The sequence below is a fragment of the Aegilops tauschii genome, chromosome 2, assembly GCF_002575655.3.
Source record: "Aegilops tauschii subsp. strangulata cultivar AL8/78 chromosome 2, Aet v6.0, whole genome shotgun sequence".
In the NCBI taxonomy this organism is placed as follows: Eukaryota; Viridiplantae; Streptophyta; class Magnoliopsida; order Poales; family Poaceae; genus Aegilops; species Aegilops tauschii.
This window is the reverse complement of record NC_053036.3, coordinates 311886761-311904796: the sequence shown is the minus strand read 5'-3', so window position 1 is coordinate 311904796 and position 18036 is coordinate 311886761.

Here is an 18036-nt window from a genome sequence, read left to right as displayed (position 1 = left end):
GAGTACGAAATTAATTCGACCACTCACCGTCTACCTTGGTTGGAGAGATTTTGAAATTGAGCCATAAACTGGAAAGGAGGGACTAGTAACTTTTGTCTCGGTTACTATTTGTGGCCTTGTATAGATGCAAAATGTATTTTTTTATAGTGGCCTTGTATAAGTAAATGGAGGGAGTACTAAAGGACATATATATTCCAAACAGTATGATAATCTCTCTAACCAAGGTAGTAGGGACGAGGAGTAAACGGAGGGAGTAGTAAAATTTTCTCGTCGTCCTGCGAGCCACCGCGCGCGTGGGCGAGGCAGCCGACGTAAGGCGTAATAAGCAAGCTTCACCTCATCCTGCGAGCCACCGCGCCCGTGGGCGGGGGATACGCCGTATTAAGCAAGCTATGCCTTGTTCTGCGAGTTCACGGGACACATCAAAAGTACTCCTGTGTATAGAGCCTTGCCTCTAAGGTAGGCCCCACATGGTTTGCCTCTTTTTTAAGATAACGCGTCAAGTCGCAATTTGTTTGTTCACCCGTGGTAGACGATCCTCCCTCCATCTAGTGGACAACCAGTACACGTGTCAAGTTACCACGTGGGCTGCCTTTTTGTACATAAATGAGCTCCACCGTGTACCTACGCGGGTGTGGTTGGGAAAGAGATGGGAGTACGTGCGCCGTGCGTGCACCTCTTCTCTTCGTGCATGTCCCCCACCTACGTGGGTGTGTGTGAGAGGGACTATAGAGATACAAACCTAGACATAATGTGTCGTCCATACCCATGCCTCCGCCCAGTCTGACCACCAGTCACCACCACGCCCCACTCCTCCTGACCTTATCTCTCATCTTTCTCCCTCCATTTTTATATACCTGGCCACTATCAAAATTACAATTTGCAGATATACAAGGCCACTAACACTAATCGATGCAATATTAATGGTGTTTGCCTCGTAGTACTACTAGCAAAGGAGGACATTAATTATCCCTTGCATGCATGCGGGAGTGTGAGCATTGGCTTGATGTGCATGAAAGAGAAGAATACACATTACTTTACACGGCAAACAAGGAAACAAGGTGGCTTGCAACATTGAGTTAGAAGACATTAATTTTTGCCTTGGTACCTGTAATATGGGTTTGTGGCCTTGTATACAAAAATGGAGTCCGATAAAATTCTCGAGATACCATTTATCCGATAAAATTCTCGAGCAATCATTAGTTTTTACAAAATGGGATTACTCCTGCATGGGTCAATCACAACAGGTGTTTTGTAAAAAAATGCATCTTGATGTTCCGTGCAATGCATGGGCATCGTGCTAGTCCATGAAAATAACACATGGCAAAATTCCACGGCGAATGAGGGATTTGAATCTGTTGGGAGGGGCTGTTTGGATCTTGCCCGGGGTAGCCAAAATATTGGCGACCCTTTTGTCCACTGGTGCCTTTACCACCGATGAACGAGGAATGGCTCGGGTCCTCATGAATCCTCCAGCGCGCACATTGGAGACGAGCTCGCACGAGCTGTGTTCTTTTTGTCCCAATACGCCGCCCGCAGACCGACCGGCGACCCGCAAATTACACCATCCAACCGTAGCCGCACACATTATGACAGCAAGTCAACCAACCGGACGAAATTCACGCAAACACGGCGATATTTCATATAAACAATGACGGAAATCATATAAGATACCGGATTTTCATACAAACATGACGGATTTCATTACATTCAAATGAACCACGCGGTGCTAGTTCTAGACAGCACAGGTATATAATACCTGGCCTAAATGGTCGCCCGCCGATCGATTTGTGTTCCTCATGTCCGGCAGCATGATCACCGGACTGCCGGGAGCCCCGGAGGTATATGCGGGGTCGACGAAGGTCCTCGCAACAAAAGGATCCGGCAAGGCACCTGCTGTGTACGCCGGCGTCGCCTCCGTGGTGGCCTTCATGGGACCCAACACTACAAAAAAAGACACTTCCGTGATGATACGTGTTTGTCATAGTAGGTCACGTTTTCTGTCATGCATGTACATCCATGACAAATTTATGACAAAATCAAGATAGTCATACCTGTGCTGTCGTAGAAGTGTTCCATGACATTACCAAAATTATCATCACGGAAGTGTCCACTTCAATGACGATAAATCGCGCGTCATAGAAGTGCTTTCGTCAAGGGTGACCGACACGTGGCATCCACCGTAATGGAACGTCGTTAAGCTATCGGGTCCGGTTTTGGATCCGATAACCCGTTAATAGCCCAGACCAATGGGGATTTTCCACGTGTAAAATCATCATTGGCCGGAGGAAACACGTGTTGCCTCACCGTTGGGACAGATGGCATCCACTCATTGGACAGGAGGCGCCTATGATAGGTCGACCCATGGCACGGCCCAACAGTGGCCCATTCCGGTGAAAAAGGCCGGCCAAGTAAAAAATAGCAGGCCGGCCCATATAAGGCCTACTTGTGTCAGGTCCATTTAAGCCCACGGCCCATACGAGATGTGCCAATCCGGCCCGTCAACGGCCCGTTAAAGATTTGACACCATTGCAGCCCATCGTCAGTTCGAGCCCGTTAATAGCCCGTTATATATTTTGGGCTCAATATCGGCCCGATGAGATTTCGGCCTATTAACGGCCCATTCAGTGGATGGGCCAATTTTCACGATGTACATCTTTCGGCCTTTTAGTGACCCATTTAAATAATGGGCTGATTTCCGGCCCGGTGTGTCTTTCAGCCTGTTGACCGCCCATAAAGCAGTTGGGCCATTTGTAGTCGGACCTGAGTTTCGGCCTTTTAGCGACCCATTTAAGTGTTGGGCCAATTTCTGGCCCGGTGTGTCTTTCAGCCTGGTGACGGCCCATATATCTGTTGGGCCATTTGTAGTCGGAGCTAAGTTTTGGCCTTTTAGCGACCCATTTAAGTGTTGGGCCAATTCCCGCCCCAGTGTGCCTTTCAGCCTATTAATGGACCATAAATGAGTTGGGCCATTTGTAATCGGACCTGAGTTTTGGGCTTTTAACGGCCCATGCCCTTCATGGTCCAATACCAGCCCGGTTTCTCTCGGCCTGCTAAAGGCCCACAACACAGTTGGGCCATTTACAATACGACCTGACTTTCGGCCTCTTAGCGGCCCATGCTCTACATGGTCCAGTACAAGCCTGCTGTCTCTTTCGGCCTGCTAAAGACCCACAGTATAGTTGGGCCATATGTAGCCCGAACTTAGTAACGGCCTGTTAATGGCCCGTGAAATCAATCTGGCCCACCTGTTGCCCGCTTCGATGTCAACCTGTTAACGACCCGGGAGTTAAGAGGGCCGACCATTAACATTTGGCCTGGTAACGACCCATTAACTTAATGGGCCCACTAAAGTTCATACATGTCTTTAGGCCAAATTAGATAATTTGAGCCCATTACGACGAGCAATTATGCACATGACCAAAACCGATCAAGCAAAGGTACGGCATACAGGGAAAAACGTTGCACATCCAGCATATATTACAGGAAATTACATCCACTGGGCAATCAAAGATTGATGCCAGTGCAAATAAATGAACAGAACCTAACGATCTACAACGTCACAATCTGCAACCTCAGCACGGATGATGCCCATAAGCATGTGGGCAAGTTCTTGCTGCTTTGCTACACTGTCTCTGAAAACGATGATCAGTTGTTGTGTCGCACGACTCTGCACCTCTGATTCCTCCACCATTTCCATCATTCCTTCAGCCATTAATTGGTTCACAAACATACATTTTTCCGTTGCATTCGAGACAGAGGTTACTGAACAGATTCAGATGGCGATTTTGGCAGGCTTGTATTATTGATACTCGAGAGTGTCTCGACCACTGCATCATAACATAAATTAGGAGGGGAACCAAATAGATTAATCATGAGTTATTGGCATATTACCTAGCCTAGATTTATTGGAAATAAACAATGGGGTTGCCTTGCTATTTTCAGAGTATGTCTTCTTATCTTCAGCAGCCTGCACCAAATTAAGACACTAGCATTGCTATCATTGGCCAAGTCAGATAATAGGAAAGCAACATTGGCACAACGAACGTTTGGGCAACTAGCCAACACCAAATTAACACAATATGGCACAGCTATCATCAGCCAGGTAAGGTAATACGGAAGCAACATTGACACAATGAATGAATGGGCAAGCAGAGCAGCACTACAATTCAGTAATGTGCATGATATGAGATAGTACACTCATGCAGCTCAGTATGCAAAACTACCAGGCAGTTTTCTTTACAAAAATCAACATTGGCGCCTTTAACATTTTGCTACAACAAATTTTAGATCAGACAAAGGTTGGATTCACGCCGATTAACAAAAAACATGCTGATGTAAAAATATAGTGATATACAACAGGTACTTACATCAGCATTGGAGCACAGAGAATTCCCACAAGATATTTTCCTCGAATGCAATCCCAATGAAAAAATCTTCTATCATTTAACCTTATTTTCTAAAAGAGAGATGGGTAAGAAACATGTAGAAAATATGATCAGAATGCTATAAAATTTCATGATGCGAGGATACGCACATGCTTCTTAGAATGGAGTTGACATTCTTTTGCTGGACTGGAGAAGACTAGTTCCTTGGCCACTCGAATCTGCTTATTATCAGTGGGAGTTGGGTTTCTCTATGCTGGAGCAGTATCTATGAAAAATGGAGTTGGTTTATTATCTCCTGGCGTTTGGATCTTTTGCAAAGACCTGGTTTGTAACCCTTCAGATTCTAACATAGCCGTCTTCCCCCTGCCTGCCTTATATAGAAGAATGGTGCTTCAATTATAAAACATGCTACAGCAGAGATGGAATAGGTATTGAAGAATAGAAAGGCATGACATATTGACATGTATTCCCTCCATCCGGAAATAAATGGATGGGTCTAGGCGTATTTCAGTTCTAGATACATCTATTTTATCCATTTCTGCGACATGTAATCCGGACGGAGGGAGTATGATGTAAGAGCTAGGGATACGATAGGACAACACAGTAAAAAAACACTGAAAACCCACTGCAGAACCAAAGTAATCAAACCCACTGATATGAGATAGTACACTCATGCAGCTCAGGATGGAAAACTACCAGGCAGTTTTCCTTACAAAAATCAACATTGTGGCCTTTAATCACACATTTTTCTACAACTAAATTTAGATCAGATAAAGGTTGGATTCATGCCAATTAACAAAATACATGTTGATGTAAAAATATAGTGATACACAACAGGTACTTACATCTGCATTGGAGTATAGAGAATTCCTGCAAGAATCTTTCCTCACAGACGATACCAGTGCAGAAATTCTTCTATCTCTTAAGCTTATTTTCTAAAAGAGAGATGGATAAGAAACATGTAGAAAATATGATCAGCATGCTATAAAATTTCATGATGCAAGGATACGCACACGCTTCTTAGAATGGAGTTGACATATTTTTGCTGGACTGGAGCGGACTAGTTCTTTGGCCACTTGAATCTGCTTATTATCAGTAGGAGTTGGGTTTCTCTGTGCTGGGGCAGTATCTATAAAAACTGGAGTTGGTTTATTATCTCCTGGCGTTTGGATCTTTTGCAAAGACCTGGTTTGTAACCCTTCAGATTCTAACATAGTCGTCTTCCCCTTGCATGCCTTGTATAGAAGAATGGTGCTTCAATTATAAAACATGCTATAGCAGAGAGATGGAATAGGTACGGAAGAATAGAAAGGCATGACATATTGACATGTATTCCCTCCATCCGGAAAAAAAATGGATGGGTCTAGGCGTATTTCAGTTCTAGATACATCCTTTCTTATCCATTTCGGCAACATGTAATCCGGACAGAGGGAGTATGGTGTAAGAGCTAGGGATACGACAGGACAGCGCAGTAAAAAAAACACTCGTTGAATGAAAAACTGTATGCTAGCAGAATACGTACAGAAAAAACTAAGGTAGCATACACGTGTATGATTGGGAAACTAAGATGGCATTGCAACAGAGCACTAGAACAACACTTCAATGTAAAAAAACATGGTATGGTAGACAGATGAAATACGTACTGATAAATAACAATGCATGAGATATTCAGAAGCATGATGTCCAAATTAAGCAGATGGCATTGCGATAGAGTAGAATGACAGTACTTGAATTTGAAAACATGTTATCATGAATGGAATAGGTACTGAAAAACAGGCAGGCATGACATATTTACATGCATGATCAGCATGCTAAGCACATGGCATTGCAACACAGTACATACACTCCAGGACATTATATGCATGTTGTACCCATATCAAGGGCCAAGTTAGAGCAAGGACCTTGTGGGGTGAAGAGGATTCAACATCTTTCTGCAAGTCTTCTGAAGAACTGCCTTTACATGTTCCATCATATTGGGTATCATTGACATCAAGTTTATTGGCCTTTACATTGCTTCGTGAGGTTCTTGTGGATATATCAGTGTGTGCAATTATATCTGACATGCATGGAAGACAACTAGTAGTTAGATTTATGTAATGAGTGCCTGTAGGAGACGACATAAATAGTAGGACTGGGGTTAACTAGTAGCAGCAGGTCTCAAAAACTAAAGGGAGAACACAGATGAAAGCTACAGAATATGTATCGTTTGTACTCGAGATTAACTAGATGTCACACAAAAGTATTAAAGAACAATATAGGTAATACTAGAAGTGGTATAATACTATAATCACCAGCCTGTGGGATAGCATTGGCTGATGGATGATAACGATGTAATAGCGTTACCTAAAGAACAAGTATCTTAGCTGAACTATGGAACAACGTTAACTCCTGAACAAGACCCGTAAGAGATCAACATGAATATACAGTGAAATGTGATAATCTATTTTCCATGCTTAGATGAATAACAAAGCCATAAATGTTGCACACAAGTAAGATGAGGGTACAACCTAACTGGTCGCCATCCATAGGAGTGGGCATCATGTGTTGACTTGTCGATGGCCCTGCAGTTGTTGTTGCTGTCCATGTCGGGCACGCGGATTCGATGCAGGGAACTATTGAGTGGGTACTATAGCTCCCTTCTGGTGTATGCTTCCCTTGTTGGAGCAGCTGCGGTGAGTCGGAAGACGGTGTGGCTGAAGATGCAGATAACGCATAATGTTAAGAACGACACATCTCTTTGATCTGAAGAAATACACTAAGAGATCAACAACAAGGTACGAGATTGGTCACACGTCTGTTGACTGAGACTAAATTGGGGTCACACGATTTTATTTTATTTTGGTACTGTCCGATCTACGCCGGATGGCCTGATGGCCGTCTTGTGCCTCCTGGCTGACACTGTTAGGAATCTTCCCCAAAGAGCCAGCGACCAACGGCAGAGCAGCTTGTCTCCATCGTCCGTGGCCCCAGCCAAAACCCCGCCCCCGCCCCACCGCACTGCCGTGGTTGCGCTACCCCCAGGCCAATCCACAAAGACTCCCCGTCATCCAGATCCGGCGGCGGCAGTACGTTGAACCCACGCAACTCTAAGATTGCCATCTAAGCGCTGCTACCATGGCGAACTTGCGGCCCCGCACCCTTACGTTAGACACCAGCCAACTGGCAGCCTAGGAGCTCCGCCGCCTCGAGGGGTGCCGCTTCCCATTGGGAATCGATTGGCCCAGAATAAAAATTCAGACAACTGACGCCTAAATAAAGTGATTTGAGATGAGGGTGCGACCTATCTGGTGGCATGGTGAAGTAGGCAGGTCCAGCTGCCGAGTCAGTGAGGCCGGCGCGGTTGCGGTGGCTACCGGCGGCAGGGAAACAGTGATGTCACGACGGTCGACGGCTACGGGGAAGCAGCGCCAGGACTCTGGACGGATCCGAAGTTGGAGCCGCTCCGGCGCCGTGAACAACGGCGGGGGTGAATCGGCTCTGGTACAGTTCACGCGGCTGTCGTCGAGGCAGCTCCAGCAGCACAGAGTAAGAGGCACATGACCCAGTGCACAACGGCAAATGGACAGCGTCTCCGGCATTAGGGAGGAGGGCGGCTGTGAAATTGGTGCTGTGGGGGGTGCCATGGAGGAAGGGCTGAGGTTTCGTGGCTCGGGAGAAGGGAGCTTCCAGGGAGAAGGTGATTTGGCGCCCACGAGGTATGAATGGGTGGGGGGAATTGGGATACGGACGCATTTGTCTGAAATGTGAGGGGGGGGGGTTACAGTTCTAACCCTGCCTTTAGGCTTCTCGGCTTGGGTCTGTGTACTGAGGGTCGGGGATAGTAGAGTAACTTTGCTTCTCCCCAAATAGTGGGCGGGAGCGATTTTGGGCGAGGAGAGCGTGTTTTGAAATATAGTGGGCGCGAGCGATTTCGGGCGAGGAGAGCGTGTTTTGAAATAGTGGGCGCGAGCTATTTCGGGTGAGGAGAGCGTGTTTTGCCGACCATGGTTTATGAATTTTTCGGCACATGTCATTTCGCCCGAGGAGAAGGCGCGCTTGGATGAAGTTACGAACCTACCCTTGATGCACAATGGGCCAATTAATGCGTCTCCCACATAGGATGGTAATTTCACGTCTCCCATTTATTTGCTCGGGCTAATTCCACCGAGCAGAGGATGTTTAACGGTTCGTTCAAAATTTGGGAGAACGAGCATCCACGTCTACCTTACCAAGTTGATTCGAATCAAGCTAAAAAAAGTTGATTCGAATCAAATTTAGAAATATTAGGTAGCCACTTATTTTTAAGATTGAGGGATGATGCTCGGGAGTAATGTGTTTTTACATGCTCGTTGCTAGCGATTTACTATATGACAAATAGTTGACCCACTCAAAAACGGGAATCAAACCCAAAATGAAATATCTCGATTCAATGAAATAGCTCGTTCACCAGGTCAAAATAGTGAACTAAATCCAAAATTGAGCACCTCAATCGAATAGCATGTTGTACAGTATTATAGTACTCCATGAACATGTTGAAAGTCAAATTAATGAACTTGTTTGATATACGCATATATCCGTTCATGTGTGGATTGCAGACAACATGTTCTCCAATTTAAATATTTGAATACAAGTTTATATCTAAACATGGTTTATATCAGTCTTTAATGCATAAAACGCGACCTCCCCCTCTCCTGGACTCCTGCTCTCTCTCTCTCTCTTTCTCTCTCTCGCCGACAATCTTCACTTTTGTGGCATGCATCCAACACACAAACCTTGTTGGCCCTCTCTGTTTCTCTCCATCTCTCTCTTTGTGTGTGTGCGTGGGTGGGGTGGGGGGGGTCTTTCTAGTTCCCATGCATATATACTCCATCTATAGGTCTCTCTCGCACACTATGTATGATTCTCTAGTACAAGCTACATATCTTGGGTGCACTCATCGTACGCACACAAATTCCTTGGCTCGTTGCCCGTATCTCTCTCACGCACCACTCTATCGTCTCGGAGCTCTTCCCCCTCTCTCTCAAACTCTCCATCTACCTGGGTCACACATACACATGCATATCTCACTCGCACTCGATAGGCCCATCTAAAACTCTATCTCTCTCTCCCTCGTTCTCTCTCCATCTCACACGCACACACACACAATCTCATGCCTAGCTAGCCAAGTATAATGGTCTCTCACTCAATTGTAGGCACACGCAGTCCCCCCTATATGTATATGACTAGCTAATCTTAGTCTCCATCACAAACATGTGCATGGTCTATCTCGATTTCTCTCGGGGCATCTTTCTATCGCGCACGCACCTCCCTCGATCTCCCACCCATATTGTCCCCTCACGATCTCGAGGGGGTCTCTCTATCACAAACACACCCTCTCGCCCTCCCCATGCGTCCATGTTCTCCATGTGTCCCTCTCGACCTTTGTTCCTTGTTGGCCAGACCTCTATTGGACGTGCTATAGGGGTGTCTCTCTCCATTGCAAACAATCACACACTAGCTATCTTCGTGTATCTCCTTGCCTCGCTTTTCTATCTCGGAGATGCATGCGTGATATGTTCGCCTAAGAAACGAAAAAACACACACTCTCTCTAATTTATCGTTTGTTGTCACTTTCTCTTTCACACACATACTCTTTTTGCACACTTACTCATTCTCCTTCACACACACTTGATCCCTCTCGACTTAGGCACTCTCCTCGGTCCATAGCATATTGATTTATTGAGAAGTCAAACATCACAAAGTTTGACCATGTATGTGGAGAAAAACAATTACATATGGAACGGCAAACATATACCATTAGATTCACCATGAGATGTAGTTTTGTATGATGTATCTTTGGTATTGAAGATATAAATAACATTTGTGTAAACCTGATCAAAGTTTCCAAAGTTTGACTTCTAAAAAAGTTACATGCACTGCAGTATCAAGCGGATGGAATATCTCTTTCCCCCTCTCAGCTATCTGACGCACCACTCAGCCTTATCGGGGCTCCTCAATCTCTCTCAAACTTTATATCTCCCTGGTTCACACATACACATGTCTCGCTCGCGCTATACATATAGACCCATCCATCACTCTCCGCCCTTATTCTCTCTCTATGTGACACGCACCCCCTAATAAGTACCATAATCCCTCACTCCATCATAGGCGCAAGCACTCCCCCCCTAAGTATGATTATCTCTCACTAGCCATCAGGAACACACATATTGTTTCCTTCCATCCATACGTCTATCTCGATATCTCTCGGGGTATCTTCTATCGCGCACACACCTTGTCACTCGATCTCCCACCCATGTAGTCCCATCACGATCTACAGGGGATCACTCTATGACAAACATACACTCTCTCCTCCCCATGTCTGCATTTTCTCCATACGTCTCTCTCGACCTCTCTCCCTTGTTTGTCAGACCCCTCTTGGCCACGTGCTAGGGATCTTTCTCTCTCGGGTGCAAACAACCACACACTATCTCCTCACCTTGCTTCCGTTGTCGAAGATGCATCTGTGATATGTTTGCACAAGACACACACGTTTTTTCTCGACTTTTATCGAGTGTTGTCCATGTCTCTTTCACACACGCACACACACTTTTTTCACTCACTCTTTCTATTTCTCTCTCTCTCTCTCTCTCTAGTTAGGGACTCTCTCACGTCCATAAGCATATGGATGTTTTGAAAAGTCAAACCTCAGAAAAGTTTGACCACGTATATGTGGAGAAAAACATTTACATCTGGAAAGATCATTAGATTCATCACAACATGTACTTACTTCATACTATCATTTATCTTTGGAATTGTAGATATAAGTAATTTCTTTATAAACTTGGTCAAAGTTTCAAAAGTTTGACTTTAAAAAAAAAGTTGGAACTACATTATCGAACGGAGGGAGTAGCTCTTTGTCTCTCTCTCTGCTATCTCTCACGGGCCTCCCCTCTCACACGAACTCTCTATACCGACGGATTATACGCTCAGTGTGTCAGCGTATAGCTCTGTATATTGTTTAGTTGACCGGTCCACCAGTCCACATGCTGCCTTGTTAGCTCGTGTTCTGTATCTTCGTGTGCTGGCCCATGTGGCAGTCAGTGAAAATAAGTAAACTAGAGACCCATCTGACACGCGGTGAAGTAAACAAAGTTGAAACCACTCGGGGTAGCACCCCGCACGCTAGTAAATTGAGGGCACTTTGAGGACACACTTCTTCCGTGTGGAGGACGCACTCGTGCACAATTCACCACTGCGCGGCGGCATGCACAGAAGGACGCACTCGTGCACACCCAACACAAAACACACCAGCACACATGTACACCGGCGTCGCCGCCGGTTGAGATGGACGGCGAGGCAACCATAAAGTGGAGGCGGCTCGAGCCAAAACCACATCCGGCGAGCCTGGACTTCATCAGGAGCCTCCCCAACGACATGATGCTCGTCATCATCGGCCTCCTCCCCACCAAATCTGCCGTGCGGACCACCCTGCTCTCCCGGCGGTGGCGCCCCCTCTGGCGCCGCGTCCCCCTCAACCTCACCGTTGACAGCTGCCTCTGCGATGGGGATTGCAAACGCATGGCTGCAGTCTCCAAGATCCTTTCATCGCACCCTGGGCCAGCCAAACGCCTTGACATCTGCATGTTCAGTACCAACTGCAAGGTCCAACCCAAGTTCGACGAGTGGTTCTTATCCCCCGCCGTAGATCAGCTCGAGGAGCTCAGCTTTGAAGCTGGACGATGTCGCTCTCTGCTGCCGTTCGCGCTCCGCCTCGTGCCAACGCTGCGCCGCGCCAGCTTCAGCTCCTACTATCTTCCCCAGATTAATGCCGCGCCCGCCCTTCTTCTCTCTCTACTCAAGCAGCTCTTCGATGTTGTCATCTCGAAGAAGGCTATGGAGCACCTGCTCTGCAGCTGTACTGCGCTCGAGTACCTTCGTCTTGAGCGGATCCATGGGTTCATTAGCCTCCACATCGCCTCGAGGAATCTCCGATGGATTTATGTGTCTTGCTGGCCCCGCAACAAGACATCAATTGGGAAGAGATCACTCCAGCTGTTCCATGTTATGGTCATTGAGAATGCGCCTTTCCTTGAGAGATTGCTTGTATCGGATCTAGAAGGTCCAACAAAAATCAGGGTCATTGACGCGCCGAAATTGACAGCGTTGGTGCACTCGTCTGCCAAATTCTCCGAACTCTTTATTGGATCCGTAATCGTTCAGGTACATCACTCATCTTCTTCTCCGTCTTCTTGAAATTCACATTTTTAAATTTCTTCTTGATGTATTTACGACCGTCTTCCAGAAAATGATTCCCACAAGCTTGACCCAGTCTATGCGCACAGTGAAGATCTTGGCAATAAAATCTATCGGCCCCAATCTGGATCAAGTTGTTGGATTCCTTACATGCTTTCCGTGCACGGAGAAGCTACTCATCGAGGTGAAACTTCTTTCCTATTAGTAAACGGTATTCACTATGTAACTCAAATTTTTTCGTAATTTTCCCAAATTACGATGACAAGTGTAGTGTTCAAAACTGCATCTATGCACTGCACCGGAAGAAATGTTTTTAGTATTTTTTCTCACGTGATCACCTGCATCGTTTTTTTGTTGTACTACTATAGTAGCCTAGGCTAGTCATAGTGGAAGTAACTTAGACTACTCCAGTAACTCTATGGTTACCCTAAGAGCAAGTACTACCTCCGTCCTGGTTTACTCTTCCTATTTTGTAGTATGAAAATTTGACCATAGATGTAACTGACAAAATGTTAATGCATGTCACTAAGAACTATATCGTTGGATTCGTATTTGAACATAATTTCAAATGGTGTAATTTTTAGTGACATGCATTGGCGTTTTCTTACATAAATATATGGTCAAAATTTTATACTAAACAAGAGGTAGTGCAAAAGTGGGCTATAACGGCCCTCCACTATGTAGGCCAAAACACGTGCCAAATTCACTTGTGATGCATTTGGCATCGATGCCCCTCCATTGCTCACCTGGTGCCCCAATCTGGATCACCTACTTTGCTCCGGTGCCAAATTAACTCACGCAATGAAAAAACACTTGTGAAACTGCTGTGCGGACGACGCACAGCCTGCACGACAGGGAAACGATGGCTAATCCATCCGTTGGCCCCACTTTAGTCATATGCATGGACGACTTGATTTAGTTCTCGTGCACAAATCGTCTCCAAAACATCTTCTGCATAGCAGGGCTCAAACATTGCGTGGGAGAGAGAGAGGACTGAGGCAATAAAAAACACTTGTTTGGGAGAGTGAGAGGCTGGTGTTGTTGGTTTGATTGATTTGTTTATACATGTGGGTCTGTGTGCACAGCGGTGCCAACTCTCTCACATCGCGAGAGCAGTGCCAAAATCTTTTGATTTGACATCGATGCGTATTATGTGGCATAGTTTTGCGAAATATGGCATCGGCCACATAGTGGAAGGCAACAAATGCCCAAGCTCTTCATGTACTCCTAGGTAAATGAGAGGAAAGAGAAACAGAGAGAGAGAGAAAGAGACAGAGAGTGAAAAAATATCACTAGCCAGCCAACCCTATCGTATGAGCGAATGATATTGGTACCTCTTGATGACACAGCAATCTTATACAGCCAGCTGCTCTAATATGTTCTCTTCTTTTGTAGATAAAAAAAGACCCGAAAGTGAAAAATGTGCTGCACTATAACAATCTCACTGAATGCTTTGATCTCCATCTTACAGATATTGATTTGATCGACTACCGAGGCAGCACATCTTTGATTAAATTGGCCAGGTTGTTTGTTCTGGAGGCAAGTGTGCTCAAGGTAATGAGGTTTGGCGTTCTGTGGCGCAACAATGAATGGTGTGCTGATCACTGCAAGCATCTAAGCCTAAATGACAAAGTCTCCGCAGAAGCTGAATTTGTTTTTGAAACATCAAGTGGCTAGAGACTCGAAAACTTATTTGACCATTAGTGACTTGTCAGGGCGGTGGATTTTAGTTTGTACGATAATGTTGCATCCACCTAAAGTAACGAAAGTTCTTACGTAAACTTCCTAGTAATTCCCTCTTCGTAGGTGCCGCATTACTCCTAACATTTGTAATATCAGTTTGAAACTTGTAATATTGATGTGTCCTATTCCTGCATTTTCAAAATCCTGTGAATCAAACAGGTCCTGAGTTGGTGATGATGTTGTGCTTGCCATCTTTCACCAATAGCCGTCAGATCTAGATTTGACGCATACAAACCAAACTTCTCCAGTTTTGCAAAAAGATGCCCGCACTTGTTCCCTACTTACAAATAACTCCTTGTCTCTCAAAATTAGCCTTATCTCCTCCCCACCACATCTACAAGGCCATGGAAAAATCTGGCATGATGGCCGCTGCCGGCGCCGTCCACCCCCCCAATCTTGGTGTTCCGTGCAATGCACGGGCATCTACGCACGGCGACTTATGTCGAACACGGCTAGTTGTAAGCAGGCTAGGTCTACAGCCATGATGATAGTGACTGCAGACGGTGAGGCTGACTATGGTATGCCGAGCACGGCGCCTATACTCAGGTGTCATCTCCGGCGTAGGGTCTTGTCACTTCACTGTGAGGAGCAGCACGTAATAATTTGACCAACGGGTAGTACAGTGCTACTACATTGGTAGTACTACTACTACTAGCACCACCGTCTGGATTTAGTAGTAGTAGCACGTCCATCTGGATTTAGTATTTGAACAACAATATCTAGTAATGCATGTCACAAAAAATGTACAACTCCCTCTGTAAATAAATACATGGTGTATTGTTTTATTCCTATCGGCGAGGTAACTTAATGTCTTTTTGCTACATAATAGGATTACATGCAATGAACTAACCACCGCATGTGATGTTTGGTAGTCTCAAGTCATTGAAAGCATGCACGGGCACAGAGGGGGACGCAGCTTCATTGACTTACTGCATCTGCCTTTGGGTGTATGACACGTGGGTCCAACGGGTGGCTGGCCAACCTGTCATACAGCCAAAGGCAGGTGGAGTAGAGGGGCGAGGAGTAGATGGCCAACACGCACGTGAATTCAACGCAGTCTGCACTTCTCATATAAAGGCTCCCGCCAGTCCAATCTACAAAATCCTACGCACCTACGCACCCAAGGGCAAGAGTGATCACTCCAATCGCAAGATCAGTTGACTAGAAGCTAGACCCATCGAGGCGATGAGTGCGAGCATCAGCCGGCTGTGCCAGATGGTCCACGACGCCGGCCTGTGGCCCGGCATCGAGGAACGTCTCCAGGTAGTGCTTGAGGCCACCAGGGCGAGGGGCCGCTTGGACGACAGCTTCGTCTCCTTGTTCGACGAGGTCCTCGTTGGCTTCCTCGACAAGTTCACCCTCGTCAAGAAGCTCGCGGACGACCTTGACGTACGCCTCCAGCCCACGCGCCCAGGCTCTGCGATGCCTGCCACCCTCAACGGCCTCTATGGTGACAACCTCTTTGACGCACTGGTGGCCCTGCGACTGCCCGCCGTCGCACCGGAGAATGTCCACCTCGAGGTCGCGCTCACCGCGCAGCGCCTGGCGCAGCAAGACACCATTGACATAATCACCCACGTCTACGCGCAAATCGTCCACAAGGACTACTACATGCAAGAGGAGGACGATAGGACGCTGGCCTTCTTGGACCGCAGGGCAACCTTGGACGGCATTGTTCAGAAGCATGGTGAGCTTGCCCCAACGCCGCTGCTCCTCACACGTCGGTTGGTGACCCGGTGCACTAGGATGTCGTTGATGGTTCCGTATGTATCTTTATCTTTCTGTCAAATCCATGTAGTAGTATATGGTACTACTAGTAATTATCTTACCTTTCGCATCAACTTCATAATTTTCCTACGTACTCCATGCATGAACCGCGCCAGAACCAAACTTCTCATTACTCTAGGGAAAATTGTTATCTCTATCTATCGGTCGCCCCATGGAGCAGAACCAAATTTTACAAGTTACAAGTTCAAAAGGAAAAGCATGTCGTGTTCGCGTCGCACCCCCACACGGTTTGTCTGGCATGCCGCTCAAGGGGGATTGCGTGCTGTGTTGCGTTTTCACTTACAAGTGGGACCGCAGTTGAGCAAATCGACTATCGGCACACCCCCACCCCGCCCACCGCGCGATGGCTGAGAAAACAGTAGGGAGAAGAGATGGCTGTATCTAGCACAGACTCCAAGAAAATTGGTGTCGGATGGGACTCGTGTGGGTGGCGTGTGCCGTACTGCTAGACATGAATGCTAGTTATGTCCGATGCCACCCCACTATATCGAGGTGCTGGTTACTCCACTATATCGAGTACGTAGAACAAATTTCCTGGAGTCCGTGCTCAGCCCTCCTCTATCTTTCTTCTCAACCAGCCAGCAGACGCGCGGAGCCCATCGTCTGTTTGCTCATATGCGGTCCCACATGTCAGTGAAAACGCAAGAGGACCCACTGAACCTGCACATCTTTCACCTTGACGCGCTGGTGATAAAAAACAAATCCAATAAAGATCTTCGGTGGCCGCTTTTGGAGTTACTCAAGAGTAGTAAGATTCTATTTACAGTTTAACCCAAGATGCACATCACGTGGCTTCACCTACCACTCTATTTTCTTGCATGACACGACCTGGATGCTGGATGTCCCACGTGTCGGCAAAAGGAGGAAGAACTTGACCAAATCTTCGGTTGTGCTCTCGGATTAGACTAGTTGTGCTAAATTAAAATTTTATTGTGTAGAATGGATGCAAGTTTTGGTATTGGGAAGAAGAGTACAACGATATACTGATAGAGTGCAATTTAGTAGATGTTGTAGCACTTTTATCTAGCATAGAGGCTAGAGATGAGACTAGTGCACTTGTTGATAGAAAAGAGGCTAGACACGTCTACTTGTTTACACTCGAGGAAGAAAGAAGAACGCAAGATCGAGCCTCCGTAGATCAACAATGAATGCATCGAGAAGGCACTAATCCAACTTACAGGAGCAGTTACGGAAGTTGGATATCTTATAAAATGTATTCTTGTGGTTCTTGTTTTCTTTGGTCTTGCTTTTCTAGTCAAAATTTTGGTGATGTATTTCCATGTACCAAAAAAATCAATGATGAAAAAAAGATATGTGTTTGCAAAGAAAAATGTACGCGGCCGGGATGTGGTCGCGCGTTCGGCGCACGACCACCGCATCCCTGAAATGGCCCGGACACGACCCCATTGCCCTACCCAAATGGACAGAATCCGGGCAAAATGGAGGTCCGTTTGGGGTCGTGCGTTGGAGTTGGCCTTACAAGTGGGACCGCAGTTGAGGAAACCGACTATCGGCAAACCCCCACCTCACCCGCCGCGCGATGGCTGAGTTAGAGAAACGACGAGGTTGAAGAGATTGTTGTAGCACGGACTCCAAGAAATATGGTGTCAGGTGGAAGTCGTGCTGGTGGCGTGTGCCGTACTCCTGGACGTGAATGCTTGTTCTTGCCCATGCCACCCTACTACTCCTACTACTACTCCTACTACTCCTATCGAGGATTCGAGGTGCTGGTTACGTACAACGAACACATTAACATATGGCCCACCTCACACTGTGGCCAAATTTCCTGGAGTCTGTGCTAGGTTAAAAAGTGTTCTTTGTGAGGATGGGTGGCTGGTCTCAAGTTTAAAACTTGTTGTATTACGTACGTAGACGTAGAGATAGTGCAGCATGTGAAGCTAGTACA